General features: G+C 35.6%; 1 pseudogene; it reads right to left on the bottom strand.

The window, feature by feature from the left end:
• Positions 1-398: 398 nt before the first annotated feature.
• LOC104847624 overlaps positions 399-26116 on the bottom strand; it is a 38545-nt pseudogene continuing 12827 nt past the window's right edge.

Genomic DNA, 26116 nt, shown 5'->3' with positions numbered 1-26116 from the left:
TTCATCATCCAATCAGTTTTTCTTTCACTTTTCTATAGGATGTACGGGACTTATCACTTCTCTCACTGTGTACTTTTTATTTCTAATTAGTTATTTTATATATCATTTATTTGTTTTGTTGTGACCTTTCATGAATCAATATTTTGATTATTTGAAGTATGTACTTGTACATTTACATTTTCTACTTTAATGGAAAATTTTCAGTGGTCTTGAAGGTGTTCCACTTGGGTGCAGAACTTTGTTGGACATTTGATAATTTGAGTTTTCATCATAGGCTAAGATTGGGTTATTTCATTATCTCACTTAGTAGTTGTTATCTTACTGTGAGAAAATAGAGTAAGCTTCACAGGTTGGCAGGAATGACTTCCTTAACCTTAACTTTGCCTCCAAATCTACCTTCACTCCAGTAGAGAATTACAGAAGCACTGGATTTCATTCCAGAAACTACTTCCAGAGGGAGCGCATGTAAGCACTGATTCAGGGAGCTCATCCAATAGATTTATTTTAGCAGTTTGAATAGTCACAGGTCTTTCAAGTTCTCTTCATAGGGACATTCCCCACATAACCACCACACAAAACAGTAGCTGAGAAATTTTATATCACTTTGTCTGGATAGGGTACTCCCTGTAGGCATTCATGTTGTACCAAACGGGGGGTTTTCTAGGATTTTCTTAATGTTTATGATTCTCTTTGGGACAATTCTTGTAGGAATGTCCATAATTTTTTAAGATAAACTCCATCTAAATTTTGTAACCAAAAGTAGATTTGCTGCTTTCATATCCCTACAAACACGTTCACTTTTATCTGTTATTCCAGTACACCCAACATTCAGATATCTAACTGTAGTACAGTTTACTTTTTGAAAGTACTATTCTGTATAGCGGCACAGTTTGTAATAGCTAAAACTTGGAAACAGCCCATTTGCCCATCAATTGGAAACTGGATAAACAAGATGTGGTTTTTCTATAAAATGGAATACTACTCAGCAATAAAGAATGAGAAATTAGATTCATTCATAGGAAAATGGATAATTATTGAGGATATACTCCTAAGTGAAATAAATGTCACACATGTGTAAATACCAAATAGTTTGGTGTGAATAAACTATACTAGTACATAAGATCATAATGATATAGTAGACAATGTGAAATAGGAAGAAAAGGGCTAAAGTTGTAGGGAAAGTGGGAAGTGTAGGAGAAAGGTAATAAGGGAAAGAAAAAAATAGGAGAAAATGAAAAAATGGAAATAAAAGTTTTGTAAATGGAGAAGGGAAGAGGGGGTGAAGGGAGAGCAGGGACAAGTTGAAAAAATGAGAACCAAGACCTGTCATGTAAAGGTGCAACATCCCAATGATGAATGCAACTGTATTGTCTATCTAAAATGTACCAATAAACTCAATTAGGAAAAAAAAAAAGTACCACTCTGGTCCGAGAACTTCTGTAAATCTATTGCTAGTGTTTCTATTACAATGTACGCATAACTTCTTCCCTTGAATTCAGTTAGGCCAGATCCATAAAACAAAGGAATTTCTAAGTGATAAAGTTGCTCAAGTTCTATCTACTTTTTGATAAAAGTCATTTTTGCTTCTCTCTGATAAAATTTAAGTTCTGAAAATACTGGGCTATTTTTCTTGATATTCCAGTTATGGCACATCTTGCATATTTGTTAGTCTGTTTTCTTTTTTGTTTTTGTTTTTTGCAAAGCCAAATACATCAATTCAATGACTTCCTAATCCTTCACTTCCCCTCCAGGTCTACCACCTCCAGTGCCAATCAACTTGCCTAGCATCCCTTGTTTTCCCTCCCCAACAACCACAGCCTTGCTGTCTGGAAGGGTAAAAGGAAGTTTATATTTCTCATTTCTTTTTGGTGATACCACTGTGAGACTCAGATTTGCTAGCTGCTGGGCTCTGGTGTGCTATTTGGGCTCTGTTATCTTTGCCATCAATCTGTTTTCTTGTCTTCCTGTAGGTTACGTGAATATTTATTAGAAACTTGTTTTGGATAATTGATAGTTTTATGATGCATCTTTTCATGTATGTATTTTAGTTATTGGTTGAGATCTTTTATGTATATAACTTATCACTCTCTATTGCTGTCATTATTTTACCAATCTGGGTGAACTGTACAAAGGTTATCTTCTTAATGTCCCTTTATACTTTCCTGTTTATAATTGTCTTATGTATTTAACTTATATACATTTAGAACCACATATCATTTAATGTTATAAATTTTGTTTCAACTATCAAATATAATTCAGAAAACTCAGAGAAAGAAAACCTATGGTATTCATCCATATTATTTTCTTTATTAAAATTTTTACTGTTTTTTTCTTTCCTGATAATCCAAACTTTTTTCTTTTATCATTTAATTTTGGTTTAGAGAACATCTATTGGCCACTCTTATATGTTGTCTACTAAAACAAACACTTAGTTTTTCCATATCTGAGAATGTGTTGATTTCCTTCATTCCTTGAGGATATTTCTTTTTCTGGGTGTAAGATTTTGTGAGAATTTTATTTCAGTTTATCTTAATTATGGTTTAATCATATTCTTGAATCTGGTCTGTAATTTTGTGTTTCTTAACACATTTAAACATGCTTCCTCTTTTTTGCATATTTTTTCAGCTTTGCTGACTTTCTTCTCTCTTTATGAGACTCTGATTATATATATATAATAGATCAGATCTTTTATTGTAGGTCCCTGTTTGCTTCAGTTTCTGTCATTTTTCTTTCACTATTTATTCTGTTATTCAGGTTGGATAATTTCTTTTGTTCTATGTTACAGTTAATCTTTCACTTCTATTTCATTGTTGAATCAATCTACTGATCCTTTGAGTTACTATTATCATATTTTATTTTCTAAAATTTCAATTTGATTTATATTCTATTTTATGACTTGTATTTACTAAATGACCTATATTTTCTGAGATTTTGTATTTTTTCTTTGTTTTGAGTGTGTTTGTTGTTGAGAATAAACATGTTTTTAAAAAATTAATTTTATTGGTGCATTCACTTTTTATTGGTACATTTAAGGTATGCAATAATATATATAATATATATAATATACAATTATATATATATATAGTTGGAATTTCATAATCCATCTTGGTTCTTATTGTTTTTTCCCATCCCCTTGCCCTCCCTCCCTCATCTACAAAGACTTTGTTTCCATGTTTCTCATTTTCTCATATTAATTCTACTCCCCTCTTTCTTTTCCCCTTCTCCTCCCACTTCCCCTTACCCTTTGCACATTTTCTTGCTATTTCACACTGTATATTATACCTTTTAGTCCTTATTTACACTTTCAGTTTCTCACACTAGAGAAACTATTTCATATTTACACATGTCAAATTTTTTCACTTAAGAGTATCACCTCATTTTGATTTTTAGCAGGTTGAATCCAGTTTTTGCAACACCATTTATTGAAGAAGCTATCTTTCCTCCAGTAAGGATGGTTGGCTCCTTTGTCAAAGAAGAGGTAGCTGAGTACACCTGGAGTTGTTTCTGCATCTTCTAATCTATACCACGGATCTTCAGGTCTGTTTCTTTGCCAGGACCAAGCTGTTTTTATCACAGTGACTTTGTAGTATAGTTTCAAGTTAGGGATACATACACCTTGTAATGTCTCTGTGGCTTAGAATAGTTTTTGCTATTCTAGGTCTCTTCTGGTTCCAAATGAATTTTTGAATTGTTTTCTCTAGTTCACTGAAATATACTGTTGGGATTTCAATTGGGATTGCATAGAAATTTTGGAAGTATGCCTATTTTCACTATGTTGGTTCTTCCTACCCAGATGCAAGAGATGTCTTTATAATTTCTCATATGCTCTTCAATCTCTTTTTTCCAAGTGCTGTAGTTTTTAATACAGAGGTCTTTTGCTTCCTTCATTAGATTGATTCCTACATATTTCATTTTTTGGATGCTATTGTGAAAGGAATTGTTTCCCTAATTTCTCTCTCAGTGAATCTGTTGTTGGTGTACAAGAAGGCATTGATTTTGAGTGTTGACCTTGTATCCAGCTACACTACTGATTCTGTCAATTAAATCTATAAGACTTTGGCAGAGTTTTCTGGGTCTTCTATGTAGTGTATCATATTGTCAGCCAATAATGACAGTTTAACTTCTTCCTTTCCTATCTTTATTGGTTTTTTTTTCTTGCCTAAATGTTGTGGCTTATGTTTCCAGAACTACATTGAACAGGAGTAGTGATAATGGATATCCTTATCTTGTTCCTGATTTTAGTGTGATGATTTTCAGTTTTTGACCATTTAGCATGATATTGGCTGTTGATTTTTCATTGATAGCCTTTATCAAGTTAAGATAAAGATCATCTATTCCAATTATTTGCAGAGTTTTTATCATGACTAGGTGTTGAATTTTGTTAAATGCTTTTCCTGAATCTACTGAGATGCTCATATGGTTTTTGTCCTTGACTCTGTTAATATAACATATTACATTTACTGATTTACATATGTTGAACCATCCTTGCATCCCTGGGATAAATCCAAATTGTTTAGGGTGTATAATCTTCTTGATGATCCTTTGTATTCTGTTTTCCTGTATCTTATTGAGGATTTTTGCATCTATGTTCATCAGGGAAATTGGCCTGTAGTTATCTTTTTTTTGGTTGTGTCTTTGCCTGGTTTTGGAATCAAAGTAACATTGCTTCCAGGAATGAATTTGGAAGTATTACTTTCCTTTCAATTATTTCCTTTCAATTACTTTCCTTTCAATTTCATTGAACGTTTAAAGACTAGTGACAATAATTCTTCTCTAAATGTTTCATAAATTCAGCAGTGAAGACATTAGGGTATGGGCTACTCATCCATATAGAACAAGAAACTAGAGGCATTTTTAGATAAATGGCTACATATTGAAGCCATATACTCAAATGAAATAAATAGGACACACATGTGTAAATACCAAAAAAACCTGAAAGCTGAAAATAAGGTTCAACTTGAAAAACTGAAATTGTAAATGAGGTTCAAATTGCATAAATTGAAAAATTGAAAGTGTAAATAAGGTTCAAATTGTATAAATTGATAATGTGAAATAGAAATAAAAGTGCTAAAGGAGTAGGGGAAGTAGGAAGTGTAGGGGAAAGAAAAGAAGGGGAAAGAAAAAATATGAGAAAAGGAAAAAATGGAAACAAAGTCTTTGTGAAGAGGGAAGGGTGGAAAGGGTGAAGGGAGGGCAGGGCTATGGGGAAAAATAAGAACTAAGATGCATCAGATAAAGGTACAGGATCACAATGATGAATGTAACTGTACCATACACCTTATCAGTACCAATAAAATTAATGAAAAATAAATAGTATCACATCAATATGCATCCATTTAGCTATAAATGTCTGTAATTTCTCATTTTTTATGGCTGAGTGGTACTCAGTTTTATTAAACACACACACACACACACACACACACACTCACACACACTCACAAACATTTTCTCTATCCAGTTTCCTGTTGATGGGGAATTGGGCTGCTTCTAAGTTTTTGCTATCACAAATTGTGCTGCTATGAACATGGGTGCACATACATCACTGTGGTATAATACTTTTAATTCTTTGGGGAAGACACCCAGCAGGGGAATAGCTGGATCAAATGGAACTTCCAATCCTAGTTCTTTGAGGTATATTCATACTGCTTTCCACAGTGGTTGCACCAGTCTATACTCCAACAGCAGTGGCACAGTGTTCCTCTTTCCCAACAGCCCTACCAGCATTTGTTATTGGTTGATTTCATGATAGCAGTGATTCTTTCTGGGGTGAGGTGGAATCTCAGCATTGTTTTCATTTGAATCTCTTGAATGACCAGTGATATTGAACATTTTTTATATATTTATTTACTATTTCTACTTATTTGTGAAATATCTGTTCATTTCAGATGCCCCTTTTTGGATTGAGTCCTTAAATTTGGGAGGTATCATTTTTAAAAGATCTTTATATATTTTAGATAGTAGACCTTCGTGTGAGGAACACCTGGTGAAAGTCTTTTCCTACATTATGGGTTGTCTCTTCATGCTGTTGGTGTTTTGTCATGCTGTGCAAAAGCTTTTTAATAAGATGAGATCCCAGTTGTTTATTGTGCTAGTTCATTGGCAACTGAGGTTTTGTTCATGAAGTCTCTTCCTACATCATTGTCTTTAAGAGTTCGACCTAACCTCACTTCCAGCCAATTTAGTGTTCTGCTTTAATATTTAGATTTTTAATTAATTTCAATTTTATTTTAGTGCATGGTGAGAGATATAGGTCTAGTTTTATTCTTTGGCAAGTTAAAACCCAGTTTTTCCAGCACCAGTTATGAAGGAGGCTATTCTTCCTCCAGTGAGGGTATTTCGCTCCTTTGTCAAAGATGAGGTGGCTGAGTGTGTCTGGAGTTGCTTCTGCATCATCTCATCTGTTCCACTGCTCCTCAGTTCTGGTTCTTTTGCCAGTGCCATGCTGTTTTATCACAGTGGCTTTGAAGTATAGTTTCCATCTGGGGCTTGTGATACCTGCTACCTTGTCTTTATTGTCTAGAATTTCTTTTGGCATTCTGGGTCTTTTCTTGTTCCAAATGAACTTTTTGATTGTTTTCTAAAGTTCTGTGAAATATACTGTTGGGATTTCAATTGGGATTGCATTGTATCTATATAGAAGTTTTGGAAGTATGGCCATTTTCATTATGTTGATTCTTCCTATCCAGGAGCAAGGGATGTCTTTCCATTGTCTGATATCTTCTACCATTTTTTCAGAGTGCTATAGTTTTCAGAGAGAGGTCTTTTATTTCTTTTTTCTTTCTTTTTTTAGTAACATGGATTGAACTCAGGACCTTCCACTTGCAAGGCTGGTGGTTGTACCACTGAGCTAAATCCTTGGCTGGGAGGTCTTTGATTTCTTTTTTTAGGTTGATTCCTATATATTTCAATTTTTTGGAGGCTACTGTGAAAGTAATTTTTTGCCCTATTTCTCTCAGTCAGTCTGCTTTTCGTGTACAGAAAAGCTATTGATTTTTGTGTATTTACCTTGTATCCAGGTACTTTGCTGAATTTTGTTATTAAGGCTAGAAGACTTTTGGTGGAGTTCTTCAGGTCTTCTCTATAGAGTATCATGTCATCTGCAAATAGTGATAATTTGATTTCTTCATTTCCTATCTTTATTCCTTTTATTTCTTTCTCTTGTCTAATTTCTACAGCTAATGTTTCCAAAACTATATAGAACAGGAGTGGTGATAGTGCACATGCTTGTCTTGTTCCTGATTTAAGTGTGAAGGATTTCAGTTTTTGACCATTTGGTGACATTGGCTGTTGGTTTTTCATAGATGACTTTTATGAGATTGAGGTAGAAATGTTCTATTCCAAAATTCTGTAGTTTTTATCATGAATATATGTTGCATTTTGTTGAATGCTTTTTCTGCATCTATTGAGATGATCATATTTTTTCCCTTAGCCCAATTAATATAGTGTATTACATTTACAGATTTGCATATGTTGAACCACCACCACCCCTGCATCTCTGGTCAGGGTGTATGATGTTCTCGATGATCTTCTACATTCTATTTGGCAGTATCTTATTAAGGATTTTTTGCATCTATCTTCATTTGTGAAAATTGGCCTATAGTCCTCTTTCTTTCTTTCTTTCTTTATTTATTTTTGTATCAGGGATCGAACTCAGGTCCTTGCACTTGCAAGGTGGTGGAACCACTGAGCTAAATCCCCAGCCCTAGTTCTCTTTTTTGAATGGGTATTTCTCTGCTTTGGGGATCAACACAATGCTTGATTCCAGGAGTGAATTCAGGAGTATTGCTTCCCCTTCAATTTCACTGAACAGTTTAAAAAGTAGTGGCAGTTGTTCCTCTCTAAATGTCTTGCAAAATTCAACAACAAAGCCATCTGGATCCAGACTTTACTTAATTGGTATGTTTTTAATTACATTTTCAATTTAATTGATTAATATTTTGTTGTTTAGCATTTTCAGGACATCTTCATTCAACTTTGGTAATTCCTACGTATCTAGGAATCTGTCCATTTCTTCTGTATTTTCCATCTTATTGGCATATAGGTTCTCCAACTTGGTATTGATGATCTTCCGGATTTCTTCTGGATCTTGTAACTTTACCCTTTTCATTCCTAATTGAATATATTTGGGCCTTTTCTTTCGTTTTTTTGATAAGGTTGGTGATGGGTTTGTCAATTTTGTTATTCTGTCAAAGAACCAACTCTTGACTTCGTTGATTTTTTTATATTGTTCTATTGGTCTCCATTGCATTGATTTCTTCTCTGATCTTTATAATTTCCTCCCTTGTATGAGCTTATGGTTTGTCCTGCTCTTCTTTTTGAGAAGCTTGGGGTTCCGCATGAGGTTTATTTGAGCTTTCTCTGTTTTCCTAATATGAGTATTCACTGCTTAAGAGGGATCTTAAGACTGTTTTCATTATGTTCCATAAATTCTATGTGGTGTATTGTCATTGTCATTACTGTAGAAACTGTCTGATTTCTTCTTTAATTTCTTCTGGGACTCATTGTTTTTTCAGACTTGTGTTGTTCAATTTTCATGTGTTTATCTTTTGGTTTCTTTTGTTATTGATCTCCAATTTCATGGCACTATGTTCTGATAATATACAGTGGATAACTTCAATTCCTTTGCATTTACTTAGATATATTGTATGAGTGAGTAAGTGGTATATATTTTGGAGCACGAACCATGTGCAGCTGAAGAAAATGTGTATTCTGATTTTGTCAGATGGAACACTCTGCAAACATCTGTTAAATTCCTTTGTTTGAGAGTTTGATTGAGTTCTAGTAATTCACTGTTTATTTCCTGTCTACTTGATCTATTTATTTGTGATATTGTGGTACTGAGATCCCTCACTACTACTGTGTTACTGCTTATTTGATTTTTCATGTCTGTTAGTATTTGTTTTATATAGTTGGGTGCACTAGTGTTTGGTGCATATATATTTATGATTGTCATCTCTTGCTCTTGGATTGTTCCCTTTACAAGAATGTAGTGTCCTTCTTTGTCTCTTAATCAGTGTTGGTTTGTAATCCACTTGATCTGCAAAGAGGATTGCTACTCCTGCATTTTTGTTGTTGTTCCTGTCAGAAGGAGTATTTTTTTCTGCCCTTTAACTTTCAATCTATAAGTTTCTTTTTAATTAAGTGTGTTTCTTTTATGCAGCATATTTTTGGATCTTTCTTCTTGACCCATTTTGCCAGTCTATTTTCTTATTGTTGTATTGTGACCATTAACATTGATGGTTATAAGTGTTATATATTGAGTTATCCTTGTCATGAGTTTTTCTTTTCTTTGGATTCTCCCCTTTTGCATTTAATTTCTAGTCATGCCCAATGGATTTATTCTGTTAGGCTTCCTGGGATTGTGATCCTAGGAAATTATTTTTTTTGTGGAGTTCTAGTTTGATATTCATGAAGTTTCTCAGATGCCCTTTGTCATGAAATTATGTTATTTATCCATCTGATTTGAAAGATAGTTTTGCAGGGTACATCAATCTGGGTTGGAGGTTGTTTTCCTTTAGGGCTTGAAATACATGACTCTAAGCTCTTCTTGCCTTGAGGGTTTATATTGAGAAGTCGTCTGTGATTCTGATGGGCTTTCCTTTGAATGTGATTTGTTTCTTTTTTCTAACTGCTTGTCGAATTTTGTTCTTTTTTGGGGTTCTTTAATCTCAACCATTATAAGCCTATATGTATATATATTTTTTGATCACATCTAGTTGGAGTCAATATGCCTCGCTTATATGTATGTCAAGTTTTGTCCCCTTCTTGGGAAATTTTCTGTCATTACATCTGTGCTTTTAGTTTTTTATGTCATCTGCACTGTCTCCTTTTTTTTTTTTTTTTCTTTTTTGGTACTGGGGATTGAAATCAGGACCTTGCACTTGCAAGGCAGGCATGGTGCCACTGAACTAAAACCCCAGCCTATTGTCTCCTTTTCTTTTCATTGGCCCTGATCAGTCTCATGTTATTCTTTTTTTTTTTTTTTGCATCATTTTGCAGCTGCTAAATTGATTTCTCATGGTTCTTTACTATTTTTAAGAATTTTTTCTTTTTCTGGTCACTAATCGCAATCCTATCTTCTATACATGAAGTTCTATCTTTGCATTGGCTCATTCTGGTGTGTAAACTTTCAGTGGAGTTTTTAATCTCTAGGAAATTTGTTTCCATCTGTTTTATGGATTCCATTTGTTTCCTATGTTGGGAGTCCATCATGTTCCTTAGGTCCTCCATTTTTAGAATCTGTGTTCACTCTAAATTTATTAATCATATCTTGCACTATGGGCACAATCTCTGCTGTTATCTGAGCAATTAGTTTTGGTTTCATTTTTTCCACATCCTCTTTCATTGCCAGTTGAGAGAATCCAGGTGTTTGAGTGTCAGATTGTTCCATCTCATTTCTCTTTGGGGTTTCTGTAGGTGATCTGGAAGTCTGGTTTTGAGACTTGTTTATGCATCTTCTCATTTCAACAGATGCAGCCTGCTGTGCCTTTATTGAGGCAACTTTTTGCTCACCCAGTGCTCTTCAATTCTCAGCAAGCCACTGAGTGTCCTTTTCTCTGCTGCTCACCAGTACACCAATTCCTGGGTTCAAAATGGTGACCTTCTTGATCCCTGAGCTCACTTTTTGATTTGGTAGGCTTCTGGCTGGGGCCTGAGCATAGTTGGGATGGTATCTAGGTGTGCCTCTTGCTGGGGCCTCTATATTCCTGTTGTCTCAGAGGGCCTTTCTCTGGGGGCTGTGATCCACAGTTCCTTTTTTCTGAACATGCTTCTAGCTAGGGTCTCCACACACCTATCCATGGTATAGGGGCGAGCCTCTAGTTGTTGCTGTTAAACCTATGTAACTCTTTTCCGGGCAGTTGCTTCGCTGGGCAGGCATGCCTTAGCCTCTATGCTTGGGGCAGATCCCTGACTGGTATCTGTCTATAGCCACACAGCTCATCTTACCATCCCTTTCATCTCAGTATTGGTGACAATTTTCTTTGCACGCTCAATTTTGGATTATCCTGTTTCTTGATATGAGTGACTTATTACCTCATTACTGTCAGGTGGAAATACAAGTCCAGGTTACTTACTTACTCTTGGTTGACACCTGAAGTGGACGGCCCCTGTTTACTGTGAGGAGTTCTGGATCTTCGAAATGGTTGTATCAGTCAATGCTTACTAAAGAAACATATTTAATTGAAATACATAAATATATAAGAATTTACAAGATTATCTTACAATGGATACCCACAGAATCAAGTATTGAAGAGTGCAAAAGGACTGTCAGGATCCAATTAAAACTGTAAAGCTCATTGTAGAGTTCTGTGTGAGTCATTATCAGGACGCCAAAGTTTTGCAATGGAAGGTTAAAGGGTCTTATCTATTTATCTATGTATCTATGTATCTATATATGTATCTATCTATCTGTCTGTACATACCTACCTATCTGTCTAAAGAAAGACATCTAAGAAAGATACTTTAACTAAAGTATTTCAAATTTCCCTTTGGATATGGAGAAATTAGCACACACTAAATTTATTTTAAAGCTATTCTTAAATCATTAAAATAACGTATCTTTGTTTATGATAGTGGTGTTCCTATAATTAAACTTATTGTCTATTATTTAAGCTAAGATGTTTGCTCCACATTCTGTCAAACTTTGGGATGTAGTTAGAGGAAGAATAGACTAGATCATATTAAATAGTATTTACAAAAATTATGAATACATTGGATTACTATCTGAAGTTCTAATTTTAAAATACATGATATAAAAATGCAATGAAGAAAATTTCTACATTCCACTAAATTGCACTATTTATGTGTACAAAATTTGTTCTAAGACAATAAAATTTTTTTAACTGGAAAAGGGAATAGTCATATGTCTAGTATTTATTACTGGACCAGTAATTCAAATACTAGACTGTTTTTTCTAAACAAGACACATGGCAATCCCAGGACCTCACCAGGGAGGGCCAGATACACTGGAGCAGAGCAAGTACTCTAAATTTTCCAGAAAGTTAATTTCAATTAGCATTTATTGTGCAAAGAGAGGAACAGAAGACATCTGGACCAGTGTGCAGCACATTGCTAAAATCTAACAATAGGCAATAGATAAACAGATAATTAGCATTAGAAGATCTCATTAGGGACTCTGGCCTAGAAGAGTTCATTTGGTTATCCCCAAAGCACTAGGATGTATGTATGTATCAGGAAACAAATAGAGGAAATTGAAGTTCAAGCAGAGGCAATTAAGGAGAAGGGTGGCAGTGCTTCAGGTCCAGAGTAATAAGCATTCAGAGATTATCAAATTAAGTATGTGGGAATAAGGAAGCAAGATGAACATCAAGTTAAAAGAAACAAGGCAAGAGCATAGTGATAAAAATATTAGCATATAGAAGCCAAACTCTTACAAAAACCACTTTATATAATCTTGTATACCACCTCACTTAAGCCTGTACTATGACTGTGTTTTAAAAAAGGAGAGGCATCTGCACTCAGTTTATCTCTAGAATACCTTCATGTTTGTTTTCATTTACTCAACTATCCTTTGCTTTTTAGTTTTTGCTGTGGGTATTGTTTATATTGATTTTGTTTGGTTTTTTTCTTACTCTGAATCCAGGCTTTAGCTCTTGCATTCTATTTAACTTATAGAATGCTGCCTTTGGTTCATGGCATCCTCCAGGACATCTGGAAAGCCTGATAGGCTCTCTAATTTTTTATACCATAGGCACAGGAAAACTATGCTCTGTTATGGTTCCATTGCAGTTGCCTGATTGATCTTACAGTTTGTCCAGTTCTTGTCAGACATTGGGAGGATGCAATACAGAATAACGCCTTAGTTGGTTTGGCTGATATACCAGATCTCCCTAACTTAAGTCTTTTTGATCAGGAACACTGTGACTCGGATAGTGTCTGCATATAGGGTCTAAATAATCCAATCTGGCAGGTCATTTCTCTTACATCCTACAATTTTTAAAACTCAATATCCAATTTAAATAAACTTTTCCTGAAAATAATAATTGTTGAATTCCTTCTGCACATTTCTGCAGTATTCTGTAATTCTTTAAAAACTACATATTGCAATTACAGGTTTTAAATGAAATTATAAAATATTTCTCATATGATATCCAAGATAGGCATGAGATTACATATAGCTTCTGTTTCAGTTTATACAGACACTAGAAGAAAACACTTAGCAAATGGGAAAGGCAAGCAAAAATAAAGGTGAACATGTTTACTATGGGAATCAATTAAGCAACATTAAAGTCTAAGAATTTGTGAATTGGTGGAAGGTTAATAAAAGCCTGTCCTTTCAAAATCACCTTTCTTGTCATGTTCCCTCAAACATCAAAGTATCAGACTCTTGATGTCCAAAACTCTGCTTTGTCTTCCCCACACATACTCATATCTTGGCCAAGGTGTCTAAAGAAGCAATTCTCTCTTAAAGGCCTGGATAAAATTTTCTGGGATTGGTTCTTACCTTAACAGGAATATTAAGCTCCAATTCTCAGACAAACTGTATCAGCTTCAAGCCCTTATTTATGTCCTTTCTGCCTGTTGTCAAGATTTCTTGCCTCTGTTCTAATCTTTCACCAGACTTCTAATTGGTTAGGCAGAGCTCCAAGTCAATCCTGTGTAATGATGTCCCAGAACTGCTATCTGTTCTAGCCTTACACATTCCTAATCCTTCATTTCTTGTCTGTGTATCTTATTATAGTTACTATCTTATTCTGCCATCTTTTTATATCTTGACCTGATTCTAGGCTTTCAGCTTTGTTGTAATCATCTATTTCTTGGATCTTTATCACACACAATCTGCTTTGCACACCTAGCTTTCTTTCTGTAGTCTTGGCATCTACTTTTCTGGTCCTTTGTACTCATGGTCCTAGATGCTTTCACCACACGTGTGCTAAATTTTGGCATGATACCAATAAGGATTGGTTATTCAGTAGATAAGTTATATGTTAGACACAGTCTGAAGCCCTTTCAGCATTCATGTCAATGACATTTTTCCCCCTAGGGATTCTTATCTCACTCATACAGTACCACACTCACTCTTTCTGTGCCTGTACTCTTAGGATATCTTTTATTCTCAACTTTCCAAGGTTTCTTCCTGCCAGGCAGTGCTATTTAGTTTCATGCCTTAAATTTCAGCTACATATCTTTATAATGAATTTTTAATGTTAATAATACCCTGTCACTTTCCCTCTGCAAGTCTATATGCACTTAATATGGATAACTGATCTAGAAAAACTTTTTTTGTAGCAAAACATTCATTGGTACATTTTAGATATATACAATGCTCAAATTCATTTAGGGAGAAAGCAGCATTTGCCATCTCTTTCTTCATTGTAGTCTCTCTCTTTGCTCTCCCTTTTGACTTAAATTCTCATTTCAGAACCTTACTAGGTCTTGGGGACCTACTTCCTATTTCTTCTCTTTCTCATGTTGCTACATTCCAGCATCTGGACATCAAATTTTTGAAAGGCTGTTTCCCTGCTGTTTATCACTCCACCATCTTTCTGGATGTCTGAAAAGTGTTAGATGCTAGCCTGACTATGGATGAGCGCTGCCATGTGGTACTGTGGATCAGGCTGTCTGGTTTTCTCCTTTGCTGCACATGTTCTCCCCTCCTGGTGCTAACTGTATGAGTGGACATGTGCTTTGCCCCTAGAAAAACTTTTACTTAGAAGAAAAACTTAGTTGCTAAAGTGGGCAGCTGGGAAGAGGCTTCCAGATGGCTTAGACTTTGGGGGTCCTATTTAATTACAGTACCTTGTCTACTTTTCTAAAATTAATTTTAATTAATTAATTGTGGCCCTAAGGATGGAACCCAGTGCTTTGCACATGCAACATAAGGATTCTGTCACTTAGCCACACACTCGGTCCAACTTTTAAATGTTTAATTGTGGTAAAAGAATATATAACAAATTTTCCTCCTAACAATTTTAAATGTATAGTTTAGCAGTATTAAGTATAATTGCATTGTTGTGTATTAGATCTCCAGAATGTTTTCATCTTGTAAAACCAAAACTCTATACTTACAAACATTTTCCCTATTTTCTTCCCACCAGTCCCTGGAAAACAACATTAGGAAAAGTAGGAGTGTACCTACAGTTGAACTGAGTTGCCCTCTGCTTTTACAAGCTCAGTCTGAGTAGTAAGGGAAGAGTACATTGCTCTTCCTCTTCCTCCTCCTCCTGTTCTTCCTACCCCTCCCCTTCTTCACTTCCTCTTCCCCTCACCCTTCTTCCTCTTCTCCCCGTTCTTCTCTTCCTTTTTCTTCTCCTCCTCCTCCTTTCTCCCTTCCTCTTCCTCTTTCTTATTTTCCTCTTCCTCCTCCTTCTTGGCTTTCCTCTTGTTCTTTCTATTTCTCTTTCCTTGATCCCTTCCCTCCCCACACCCCAGGTTGTGCTGAAACAATCTTCCTGTCTCCACTTCTCCAGTTCCTGGAGCTCTCAGTTTTCTGGTTTTCTTTCTAACTCAAAATGATGGATGAGGATTATGGTAGAACTCAGGGGCCAACTTTACCAGTTCTATTGTAACTGGCAAGAATGATCTAAGTGACTACGCCAGCTGACCCTAGTTTTGAAACTTGATAAATTTTAGAGATAAAAAGAAATTCTGTGGAAAACCACTTTTTTATGGGTTCATTGGATCTCAAAATCGGTGATATGTCCTTGAATTTTAAGAATTAAGTGATCAACCCTACATCATTCTTCGACCTTTTATGTAGTTGACAGTTTCAGAAATTAAATGCATCAAGAGGTTTTAAGGTGCTAAGCACATGGAAATAATATAACAGTTGGGCCAGGGATTTAGCTCAGCAGTTCAGTGCCCTGCCTTGAAAGCACAAGGACTTGAGTTCAATCCCTGGTACCAGAAAACAAAACAAAACAAAACATAACAAAAAACAAAAAAAACCCACAAATATAACAGTTAAGTCCATGCAGTGTTAGACATTAACTATATATATCCTTTACATATGTATTTTGCAGTTAAATTAAAATAAAAAGATAAATATTTTTCTAGTTAATATGTGAAATGCCTTCAGCATTACGTAAAAAATAAAAATGTCCCAAGAAGACTAAAGAAAAGTTTGCTTGCCCTGAAGGTTTGGCTTCTGAAGCCTCAATCCACTGAGGAAGTTCTGAGTCACTGGCATGTTTTACAGTTCCAGAGAAATATGAGGAAATCCCTAGACCCAGGAAACGTTTTAAGCTAAGAATGGTCCAAAGGTTTCACTAGCTCATACTTGTCCTGTGATATTCCAAAGGAAAAAGTACTGTCATGAATGTTAGTTTTGTTTATTATTATTTAAAATAATAAGCTACAATTAGCTTGCTCTTGCAAGATTTTCCACAGTAAACTATTTCGCATATGTATACTGTCTATATTAATTTTCTACCAGTCTACATATTCTCCAGGAGACCCATTCCTACTCAGTCTTCTGAATTAAAGCATAAGTGCCCTCAACGGTCAATTGTGTCTTTATCCTGCAGTATTTAGAGACATAGAGACTGCCTTCCAGAGCCTATACTTTGGGGTGTGGGGTAACATTGCAGTAGTCATCCAGCATAACAGGATGTGGGAGGATTAGAGGTCAGATATTAAAGTCAACACAGAGAATGGATTAGAAATTCAAGGAAGGCATGGTGGTGCACACCTGTAATTTGAGGATTCTGGGAGGCTGAAGCAGGAGAACTACAATTCGGAGGTTAGCCTGGGCAACTTAGTGACTTGGCAAGACCCTGTGTCAAAATAAAATAAATTAAAAGGGCTTAGTATGAAGTCCTGGATTCAATCCCCAGTACTACAAAATAAATAAATAAATAAATAATAAAATCCAAGTAAGGAATTAAACAAGGTGAGAAGGCAGCTCACCAGCCATTCTTAAAAAAAGGGGGAAAAGACAAGGAAGGGTCTCAAATGTAGAATTACATAGAATTTAGAAAGCAGAAGCCATGGGTACTTTTTAATCTTCTTTAGCCTTAGTTTTGCTATCTGTACAGCAATTAACCAGTGCTATGGGTTGAGTTGTGTCCCTCATAAAATATGTTGAAGAACTAACTCCCACCACTTCAAAATTTTACCTTATACCTCCCAAAATTCTTTTTTTTTTACTTTACATGGGAATAATGTTATTTCAAATGTTATTACTTATGGTCATACTCGGGTAGATTGGGCCCTTAATTCAATATGGCTGATTTTTTTTTAATTTATTGGTATGTGTTTGTAGTATATAATATTTCCATTCCTTGTGTGGAGTTGACATATGTACTTAACACATATTAATTCCCTTTTTCATTCCCATTCCCTTTCCTTATCTGCCTCCTCCACTCATCTCTTGATACCCTTTCTTATTTTTGTGTACATATCTGCAGCACAAAATGTTTACAATCCTTATGTGGAATTGGTACATGTACAAAACACATCCTAACTCCTGTTTTTCATTCCTTATTCCTTCCCTCCCACCCCACTCTCCACCCCTTTATCCTATAAAACTTCAACGAAGTTCTAACATTGATAAGAATTATGACTGATTTCTTTACAAGAACAGGAGAGAGGTACAAAGGGAACTCTGTATAAAGATAGATTCAGAAATTGGAGTCATGCAGCTGCAAGTCAAGAAAGGCCTCAGGCTACCAAAACTTTGAGAGGGAAGATAAAATATTCCCCAGAAGCTTCAAAAGAGTGTAATGATTTTGGTCTTGTAGACTCCAGAACAGGACTTATTCTGCAGAGAGTAAATTCTGTTGTTTAAACCCTCCTCATTTGTGATGCTTTGTTACAGTAGCCCTAAAAAAATTAATACAGTCAAGTTTTTGTAAATATGGAAGGGAGGAGGGGGGGTGAAGTTTGGGCAGGGGTATGGGGAAAAATGAGAACCAAGACCTGTCATGTAGAGGTACAAGATCCTAATGATGAATGTAACTGTACCATATACCTAAAAAGTACCAATAAACTCAATGAGAAAAAAAAAACTAATGCAGTCAACATCTAAGTTCTCTTTCTACACTAAAGCTTTTTCACTTAGATTTAGAAAAGTATTGCTGGTGGATATTACAATTTAGTATATTTAATACCCCTTGAAATATAGACTTTCTAGTAGCCCACTGAAATTTATGTTGACTATAAATTTTCAAAGCTCATTTTGGAGAATGCTACATTTTGCCTAAAGTGACACTTTAGTCTTACTCATGTAGAAAAATCAATGCCTCCAATCAGGGTAGAAAAGGAAAGCAAAAGTGTATATGATGTCTCAGGCTAAAGTAAAATATGAAACAAGAGTGGGAGAAGACTTAAGATTGGATTCAAGAAGAGGAAATCAGAGGAGAAGAAGAGTCTTTTTTTGAATACTTATGTAATTCTTTCAAAAATCAAATTCAAGGGCCATAGTGAATAGATGTAGTATAGGATACTTGTGGATATAAACAAGGAAAATATAAATTATCTTCTTTCACTCTGGTTCAAAATAGTAGTTACTACTACTAATACTATTACTACTAGTTGTTGTTGTGATGGGCAATCTGCCTTCACCTCTGAAATTCCCTGTATGACTTTTCTGGATAAGCCAAGAACATAAAGCCCTGGTTGCTTTTAATCTGGTCCAGTTTTCAGAAATGTGTTTGCAGCATGGAAACAACAGAGCAGGTAACATTTCTTTCTGGACAAAGAGCAGGCTTGCTTAATATCTACTAAAAAGCTATGAATTTCCCAAGGTCATTGCATTCTGACTCTGATGCAAACGCACTGTAGGCTGACCTGGGTTCTTCTGTGTCATCCTTGCAGGATTTGAAGGGAAATGGAGCCAATTCAAAATTCCCAAAGTTTATTTTACATGCTATGCTGTATGGAAAATCCTTCATTCCTAAACTAGTAGTCCAATATCTTCTTCCATCATCCATGAAACCACGGTGAACTAATGTTTCAATGAGGGTAAAATCCCAGATGCCAACAATAGGATATCATCATCTACTTAGGTTACTAAAAATAATATATCATCATAACTGAAAATAATAACAATATCATTTTTGAGGGATTACTATGTGCCAGATATTGGTCTATGCACTTTAGACAAATTATTTCACTTCATAACCAGGTCAGTTTAACTAAGACATTAAAAGGCTTTCCCAAGGTCACATATTCTCAAGATGTTCTATTTTCATTATTGCTCTTTTTTTCCTTGCCAAAATCTTTCATTATCCCTTATTTTTCCTTATTACTATAATCCTTTATTCTCACAACCAAAAATGCCATCATTTAAAATAATGTAAAACTAATTTCTCCAGAAAGCTCTTTAATATATCATTGTTGTTCTTCTCAGAATATGAGTTAATACCTTAAACCTTAGAGTTAGCTTCTACACATTAGTTGGGTTACCTTAGGGTAAGTTATTTAATCTCTCTGTGCTTCAATTTCTTCACTTGTAAAATGGGGGGATAATACATCCAAAGATTGTTGTAAAGCTCATGTATGTTATCATTACATTACAGAGTTCACAACAGTACCAAACACACAGTAATAGTTCAAGAAAAAGTAGCTATCCTTTCACTTTGCTAGTGGTGGAATAATCCAGAATCCTTTTCCTGCCATATAATATTCAATTTATGGTGATTGCACTTATCAACTTCAACTTCACTTGAGCAGGTATGTACTGTATTTACATCAGAAAAATATTCCACTTGATTTAAAGAATCCATCCAACCAGTCACCTACCACTAGTAAATGCAACAAGTAATACACAACAAGTGTAAGGCAGTGCCATGGCCATGAAGAACTTTACAATTAGCCATGCATAGTGATGCACCACTATAATCCCAGCACTGAGGAAGGCCAAGGCAAGAGGATTGAAAGTTCAAGTCCTGCCTGGTTGTTGAGAGAAGGGACCTTTAAGAAATGATTAGGTAATGAGAGTACCTTCCTCCTGAGTGGATTAAATCCATTATTGCCAGATTAGATTGGTTATAAATGGGGAAATTCAGCCCCCATTTCTTCTGTCTCACATATTTTTTCAGCAACTGATGTCTTGATACAACAAGAAAGCCTCACAAGATGCAGTCCCTAGATCTTGGACTTACCAGCCTTCAGAACTGTTAGTCAAATACAATGTCCATTGTTTGTTTTTTGTTTAATCTGTGGTACACTGTTATGTCAGAATGCAGACTAAGGCAGCTATTCACTGAGTCAAAACTTTAACAGAATACAAATGCTATAATAGCAAATGGCATAAGGCCCTAAGGTTGAAGATGGGGGTTACAGCTACCTAGTACCATACCTTGTTCTCCCATGCTAGCCTGGAGTTCCCTAGGACCAGGAATCTAACCACAGATGAGAGAAGTAGTTTTTTGTGATAAAGTGTCAGTAAGAGAGGTCTGATCTAAGCCAAGCCAGTTTTGAATTCAGGCCAGATTCAAATGTGAGTTTTCTAAGTTGCTAAATGGTAGATGATAGTGGGCACATTCCAATTTGAGCAATTTTCCAGGACCCTAATTCAGAGGTTAAGACCACTACTTATTTAAGATGATATCTATCATGGCTTTAAAAAAAGAAAATAGTAACTAATTTTATGCAACCAACATGGATATATTTTTCATACTGCCATGAACTAAAAGTACTAGGTGAGAAGAAAAGACATTTTATTGAAATCCTAATGGAGTGTTTGTACAGAAATGCCCTTATGAAAGTTGCATTTATATCCAAATATGTGAATCTGTGGCTCACCATTTAAATATAATTATGTAATTATACAAGGTAATACAAATGCTAATAAGCAGACATGATCTTCCATGTAGGTGGCCACCCCTATAATGTGATCTAAAAGGTGATCAAAACCCTCTTTGCTCTTAGATGTCCTCTAGGGATCTATCATTTTTTAAATAATAGTCTTACTGTCAATGTTACTCTATCTGGGAAAAGAGTTAGCTCTAGAAGGCACTTGTTAAAATGCAGGATTATCTTTTAAAGAGGACTAACAAAAGAGTGAGATGAAAATGTCTAGAACACAGGTAGATATGGCAGGCCTGAGAAGGATGTCATGTGAACAGTTTTGGTAAGCCTGAAGATGTTATAGGAGTCCTAGGCATCTGCTGGGAGAATCAAAGACACCAAAAGCAGGAAAGAAAGGCTGGAAACATGAAGAGACAAACTTGACTGTACCACAAAGTTATGATGTCCCTGTATGGCATGTAATGATACAAACACACTAAGAATTACTCTGAGCTAAGCACAATGGAGAGCACATGTAGGCCCAGGTTCTAAAGAGGCTAAGGCAAGAAGACAACTTGAGCATAGGAATTCAAGGCCAGTGTGGGGAACATTTAAATACTCTGTATTGAAACAAAAATTTTTTTAAAAAAGTAAAAGAACTGAGGTTCAAAAAGCCAAGTCACATATCATATAAAATTTTTCTATTATATCAAAGGTATGTTTTTGAAAAATATTTTGCTAAGAATTGATATTCTGGAACCAAAGTTGCAAATCAGGTATTACCAGAAAACAAGAATAGATGTGAGAAATTTGTTTTATCATCAAAGGTTAAGGGCTTAAAATGCAAATAGCTAAGAGGGAAGTCTTTATTGCCATTAGCATCTTCATCATCCTTGGGATCAAAGCAGTTATTAAATACATTTTAGTGCACTAGCTGAAGTAAATGAGTAAGCATGTGCACAAAACCCTGACCTCATGGCATTTGGAATGGTGTTGATAATTCCATGGTTAAAAGTGCAGTAAACACATGTAGAATTTTAAGAATTGATAATTTATAATAATTTAGTAAATTAGACATTTTCATTGGGTACAAATAAGAGGATAAATTCATTTATCAGGGAGCTGAGCAAAGCAAAACAAAACAACATGTAAAATGTGAAATTACAGCCACTTTATCCATAAATGTCTGGTGACTATAGACTTTCAGGAACTGCTTAAATAATGGTAGGGGGCGCTTATAGCATTGGATTGGTTACATTTGAGTAGAATATTAAGAGGCAGAAAATAAATGAATGATAAACGATGCATGTTAGGGAAAGTTCCATTTCAGTCATAGCACCCAGAATCAGAGATTCAGACCACTGGTGAATTAAGCTTGTATCTATCATATCTTTTAAAAGAGAGAGTAGTAATTAATTTTATGAGATCAATGTGTACATATTGTCCTTACTGGCAGAAACTAGAGGTAATAGGTGAGCAGAGAAATGGTTTTACTGAGATTCTAATAAATTGTTTATACAGACATGAACTTATGAAAGTTGCATTTATTTCCAACTATGTGAATGTATGGCTCATCCTCTACAAGGTAGTTATTTGCTTATACAAGGCGGTATGAATATTAATACAGGGCTGGGGATTTAGCTCAGTGGTTCCGCAGCCTGCCTTGCAAGCACAATGACCTGAGTTTGATACCCGGTACCAAAAAAAAGCAAACAAAAAAACCACACAAATATTAATATATAGATGTGACCTTCTATGTAGGCAGTCATCCACATGGCATTCCTCACATTTACCTTGAGGCAACATGGTCTCTCTCCTTGCCCCTCCCTTATGCCCTATCAAGGGAAGAAAGACTTACTGGATAGTGTTTTGTTTAAAAAAGCTGAGAATGCTCTGCTTTTCCATCTCCAGGTATTATATCTAAAGTGCTTATTTTGGTGTGCTCTTAGCTTGTAGGACTGGCCTGAACTTGTCCTTCTGTGCCACTGGCAAAGTGAATGAAGCTTTTTAATTTTGCAGTGAGGGAAGCTCAAACTTCATGTTCTTCATATTCATTTTTACAAGGGTCATGACAAAAATATGTTATTTAGTCTAGTGCTTTTGAAACTATAATGAAGAAGAGTTTTTCTTTTTAAAAATTCCAATTCAGTATTCACTGAATCTGAAGCTTTTGAAAATGCAATATAAATAAATTCAAAATGATATTGAATAAAAACTAAAGATAAAGTGTTTGTAAATGGGGAGGGGAAGAGGGGGTGAAGGGAGGGCAGGGACAAGGGGAAAAATGAGAACCAAGACCTGTCATGTAAAGGTGCAAGATCCCAATAATGAATGTAACTGTACTGTATACCTAAAATGTACCAATAAACTCAATTAAAAGAAAAACAAAGACATACAAATTAAAAAGCCCCAATTTTTAAAATAAAAAACAACCAATTTCAACAGATAAAAATACTGTTATTATAAAAGTATAGAATACATATGCTATAACTGTTATTATGTTATAACAAAGTAAGATTGCTATAAATGTTTATAAAAGTTAACTTTCAATTTCTAATTTGTCTCATCATAAACCAGTAACAGACTAGTCATGGACCAACATTGGCCTTCAGAACACAATTTTTGGTAACAATAATCTAGTCCACTTCAGTCTATAGACTTCTTATCATTCTCACTTAAAAAAATAGGACACAGGGTTGGACAGGGGTTCAAAGTATGGGATCTGATGACATACTTGCAATTCCCAGCCAAAGAATAATAGAGTCAACATTAATACCTTCCTCATAGAGTTAGCAAGGATATTAAATGGAAATTTGTATAAAGCCCTTGGCTTTGTTGAGCCCCTTTCAGGACCATTATTCAGGACCAATATCCATAGTGGGTGATAGGCTTCTGCTTGAAGTTTCAGAAGAAACTTAGATGGGTGTAAATTTATATCATTGTACCCTCAGATTACATTATCTTCTAGTAATTGTGTTTTCATTTACCCAGAGGCTGAACAAGGGCCTCTGCAAGTGAAGCAAAGGGCCTGAAGACTTTGGAAATCAAGGTTGAATTGAGTTATCCTTGAGATAAAAACATGTCTCTCCCATGGAAATTATAGATCCTATGTAGGCTAAATAATCAGTGGTCTAGCCTCAGTTGATCATCTAATATGCCTTTGTGAACATTTGGAGTGGTTTTTGGTGCTGCTAAAGATTGTCTTCCAAAATATTAGCTCTGTTTCCTGTCAGAAAAGAAGGCCTAGAAGGCACTCAAAATCTTGGAATAATTTGGAGTTGGGAGGGATGGGTTGAGGGTGGCCAGGAGCGCAGAATGTACTTGTGAAGTTGGATTATTATAGATAGATGAGCAAGGTAGAAATGTTATAGGCAGTCAGATAGGGCTAAGTCCTCAAGAGCGCCAGGACAAAGGTAAAACATAGCACAGCCAAACATAGGCTGAAAGCCAGGCCTCAAGATGGAGACAAGATGATCAGACCCATGTACTTCTTCAAACAACTGGGCTTAGTGAAGCATAGATAGGAATCGACCACCCTGGGAGTGACCAGAGACCTCTGGACCCACCTCCTCCTAGGAGAATCCTTGTTCTTTCCATCCAGTCTTACTACGTTACTTGCTTCCCAAATGGACCACCATTACCTACGTGACCATACTTGTAACTTTATTGGATGTTCATGGCTGTGGCCCATGTTATACCCACAGTGGTTTTCACCCTATGAAACTTCTCTGTCAAGAGTGTTCCTTGGGCTACCCACTCAGGACTCTCTCCTGCCCCTCAGGAGCTTTCCTATTGATAAATATCTTCCTACTTTTAGGACTCATCGGTGTATCATACAGTTAACAGGTTGGGAGATATGTTTCATATTTTCCTGCAACAGGATCAGAAAGCAAAGTGTGCCAAATGGCTTTGTAACAGGCTTAAGCAGATTTATACTTGTCAAAGTGGCTAACCCATATTTCCTATTTTGCAGTTTTCTGGTTCCAGCTAAATCTACTTCTTTTTAGTAAGGTAGAGCTAATAAAAATCTTATTTGTTCTCACTGTTCTGGTCTTTTCTGTCTGTCTATAGGAACAAAACAGAAGTAGTTTGGGTTACAGGGGCTGTTTAAAGTATTCCTCTGGCCTTACTGGGATGTTAAATTTCTTTTTCTGTGGTGAACTGAACAGACTTTGTTTTTTCCAGTTTGGTCTGGTAAAGCCACAAGTTTCATGTTTGAAATTTACTTAAAGGCACTACAAAGTCAGTTCTCATGTGATTACAAAGAGAATACTATCCATTGAGACAAGCAGAATAAAACTTCTGAGATTAAATTTGGTTTTTAACAGAGGAAATTGGCTCAATGACATTTAAGGAGGAGGTAAAAATTCAGGGTATCAACAGATAGTGTTGTTTATCTCTGACTTTAATGATTATGAAGCCCATGATTTTTCCCCGAGAGTAGGTGGACAGAAGGTGAAGACAGCATAAAGGCTACCAGAATGGAAAAAAAGATGGCTTATACTGTTATGTTAAAAAGAAAGTTGAGTGATAAGTAAAACATTTCCCCTTTCTCAGAAACAAGGCCATCTAGCAGGACCTTGGCCTAATTGAACATGAAATGAAGAGTATTAATTATCAAATCCTTGTCCAAGATTAAAGGCCATTCTTGATCCTAATATAATGAGTAAAAATGGCATATTTACCTGGAAAATAAACTTCTAAGGCCTGTCCCACTATCTTTTGTTTTTCTGAGATGAATACTTAGGATTGGTGTTTTTGCAATTGAAAGAAAATGACTTTCCTGCTGCTAGGTCTCTTGCTGTGTGGTTTATGCTGCATTCACAACTAAATGATTGACTTCCTGGTGGGAACCCTCACCTGGAAGGTTGAGCTCTTTGTAGCGGCATATTCCTTTGTAGTCATGGAGACAATGATAAATACCAGAAGAGTCATTTTAGTGGAAGTCAGTCTTTTGATAAGATGGAATCAAAGGGTGTGTCCCTAGAGATATCCCATTTCTTTATGACATTTTCCAAAATGGTACAGTATAAAGCAGCCACAAGGGTAGAAGAATACCTTGATCCTGATTCAGGAAGATTCCTTGGATAGCTTAGGCCACAGTGAGAGAACACTTGGTTAAAATATCTTTGAAATATAGAACCCCTAAGCACACTGTAGGAGCTGCTAATGCTCTGGTGGCTTGAGACCTCATGTCCACCCTTTATTCTGTATGCCACAGATGATTCATTTGACTTTGTACCTCTATTATTTGAGCTTGCTTTTAGAGGGGTTGCATTCATTTACACTTAATAATAAGTGACATTTACTTGCTCTTTGGTTAAAATGTGAGTGTTCTGCATTCCAGTCTTTATTTTCAGCGAAGTGAACTTTCTGATTAAGAAAGAATTAATGAGTTAAAATCTCTCTCTCCCCCTCCCTC

This window comes from Fukomys damarensis, unplaced genomic scaffold, assembly GCF_012274545.1.
Source record: "Fukomys damarensis isolate Sample0158 unplaced genomic scaffold, DMR_v1.0_HiC HiC_scaffold_39, whole genome shotgun sequence".
Classification (NCBI taxonomy): Eukaryota; Metazoa; Chordata; class Mammalia; order Rodentia; family Bathyergidae; genus Fukomys; species Fukomys damarensis.
Note: the sequence above shows the minus strand (reverse complement) of the source record. Positions and strands in the feature narration are given on the sequence as shown.